This window comes from Aptenodytes patagonicus, unplaced genomic scaffold (genome assembly GCF_965638725.1).
Source record: "Aptenodytes patagonicus unplaced genomic scaffold, bAptPat1.pri.cur scaffold_272, whole genome shotgun sequence".
Classification (NCBI taxonomy): domain Eukaryota; kingdom Metazoa; phylum Chordata; class Aves; order Sphenisciformes; family Spheniscidae; genus Aptenodytes; species Aptenodytes patagonicus.
Genome location: NW_027472195.1, coordinates 47,501 through 50,000, shown reverse-complemented (window position 1 = coordinate 50,000; position 2,500 = coordinate 47,501). Strand labels below are relative to the sequence as shown.

General features: G+C 81.4%; 1 non-coding gene across 1 annotated transcript; it reads right to left on the bottom strand.

Annotated features, from left to right (window-relative positions):
* Positions 1–268: 268 nt before the first annotated feature.
* Positions 269–421, bottom strand: LOC143173784 (5.8S ribosomal RNA). The gene has a single exon (XR_012997773.1). It is a non-coding gene; the product is annotated as a 5.8S ribosomal RNA (ribosomal RNA).
* Positions 422–2,500: the final 2,079 nt, after the last annotated feature.

Genomic DNA, 2,500 nt, shown 5'->3' with positions numbered 1-2,500 from the left:
CCGACCGACCGGCCCGGCCAACCCCGGCGGCCACGGCGGGACGAGCTCCGCCCAGCGGGCGCCCCGGGAGCGGGGAGCTTCGGCGCGCTCCCCGAGTCTCGATTTAGGGGGACGAAGGCCCTTCGCCTCGGCCGACGACGCCGGGCCGCGGGGAACCGCTCCCCGGGCCCGGGGGCCGCCGCGCGCGGGCCTGCGAGCCGCCCCAGCCGCGCCGCTGCGCCCGCCGCCCGCCCAGGGGCGGCGGCCCAGGCGGCGATTGATCGTCAAGCGACGCTCAGACAGGCGTAGCCCCGGGAGGAACCCGGGGCCGCAAGTGCGTTCGAAGTGTCGATGATCAATGTGTCCTGCAATTCACATTAATTCTCGCAGCTAGCTGCGTTCTTCATCGACGCACGAGCCGAGTGATCCACCGCTAAGAGTTGTCTGCTTTTCGGCACCGCCCCGCGCGCGCGGGGGGACCGGGACCGCTCCCCGAGAGCGGCCCCTCTCTGAGGACGGCCCACCGCCCGACCGCCCCACCGCCCCCCTCCGCCCGCGCGGAGGGGGCGCGACGCGGCGCGACGCGGCGGAGAGGCCTCGCCTCGCCTGACCGTACGAGCACACTGAGGAGGAGGGGGGGAGAGGAAGGGGGAACGGAACGGAAAACCCCGAACGGCAAGGGCGGGGAGCCCGCGCTCCCGACCGACCTGGGAAACGCACCTTGCCCTCGCTTCGGAGCCGGCCCAGGCGCCCGGGCTCGGCCCGGGCTCCGCACGGAGGAGGCGGCGGCGCGCACGGCCGCGCCCCGCCTGCCCGCCTCGCTCGGGACACGGAGGCTGCTGCCGCCGACGACGACGGCGACGGGCGGCAGCGGGGCGCCCCGCCGGCCCCGCGCGCGCCTCCGCGACAACCACGCCGCGCTACGACAGCCGCCTAGCCCCAACCCACGGCTCGCCCCGACGGCACCTCCGCGGCTCCGCCGCCGCGCCGGAGGCGGCAACCGCCGGAGCCCGAGACGGCGACGCACCGCCCGCGGAACCGCCGGACGGCGCCCGCCGCCGCGCCGCGGCGGCCGCCCTCCCGGCGCCGCCGCCGCCGCTTCTCGCCTCGGCCCCTTCCGCGGGCACGCGCCGGGCGGAAGGCGGACGGCGCTAAGCCGGGGGCGGCGCCCGCTCTCCCCGTTTCCACGCGGAGACCGGGAGTGGGACGCCCCCGACCGCCCGACCGACCGCCCGGCACGGCCGGGAAGGGCGGCAGGGAAGCGACGGGCGGGGCCCGGGCCGGGACAGCCGCGCGGCCGGCGGCGGGCGCCCTCCGGCCGACCGACACGCCGAGCGGCGACGCCGCCGCTCGGACGGGGGGTGCCGCCCTCGCCGGCGGCTAGCGGCGGGACACCGCCGAGCAGCTCGCCGGGGCTGGGAAGGAGCGGAGCGCAGCGCGCCGCGGCGCCGCGACGGAGGCGCGGCGGCCCGGCGGCCGCCCGGCGAGCCCCCGCCGCGGGGACTCGCCGCCCCGGCGGAGAGCCCGCGCTCCCGCCGGGGTCGCCCGTTGCGAGGCAGGCAGGCCGGCCACGGCCGGCTACCCCGCCGCGGTCTCTCCGCCGAGACCGGACCGCGGAGAGGGGGGGGCAGCGGGACCCCCTCCCCGGCACGGCACGGCCGCCCGCGGGACGAGCGCGGGCGGCAGCGTCCGCACGGGGGGCTTCGGGGAGCAACTCCCGCCCCTCGAGGCGCCACCGCCCGGCCGAACCCGCGGGCCGCGCCGAGCCGCCCGCGTCTTTAAACCTCCGCCCGGCTCCGCGGCCTTCGGCCCCCGGGCTCGCCGAGGGAGGGCCGCGGAAGCGCGGACGCTAGGTACCTGGCCCTGGGGCGAGGGAAACGACCTGCAGGCCCCGCGGGGGTGCCTCCCCCGCTGCCGCCCTCGGGGGAGCGTCCGCCCGCGGGGGCGCGCCCGACATCCGCCGCCATCACCTCGGCCTCCTTCCCGGGGCCCGGGGTTTCCCTCAGTAGCCCGGCGCTGCGCCCGGGAGGAGAGCCGTGGCTCGGGCCGCCCGCTGGCGCGGGGCGCGACCCGGCGGGGGCCTCGCCCGCCGAAGGCGGCGGCGGCGGCGCCCGTCCGCGCCTCCGGCTCCCCCGCAGGGGAGGGGAGGCGAGGCGGGGGTGCCGCCGCGCCGCACGGCGCCGCGCGCCAGCCCGGAACGCCCGGAGGCCTCGCCCTGCGCGGCCGGCCGGACGGCAGGGCGGGCTGCTCCGCAGCAGCCCGCCCCGGTGCGGGGAGGGCCGGGGGAGCCGCCCCCCCCGACCCCGAAGGCCCTCTCTCTCTCGCCGCTCGCACCTGCCGGCCCCGCGGCGTCGGCGTCGCCGCCGGTCGCCGCTTCCTCCTCCGGCTCGAGCGGGCTCGGCCGGCGGGGCTCGTCACACCCCGCGCCGGCAGCCCCCCCCCTTCCCGCGCGCCGCCGCCCGCGCTCTGACCGGCACGCGGACGCCGGCCGGCGGCGGGGGCCAGCGGAGGCGAGAGGCGG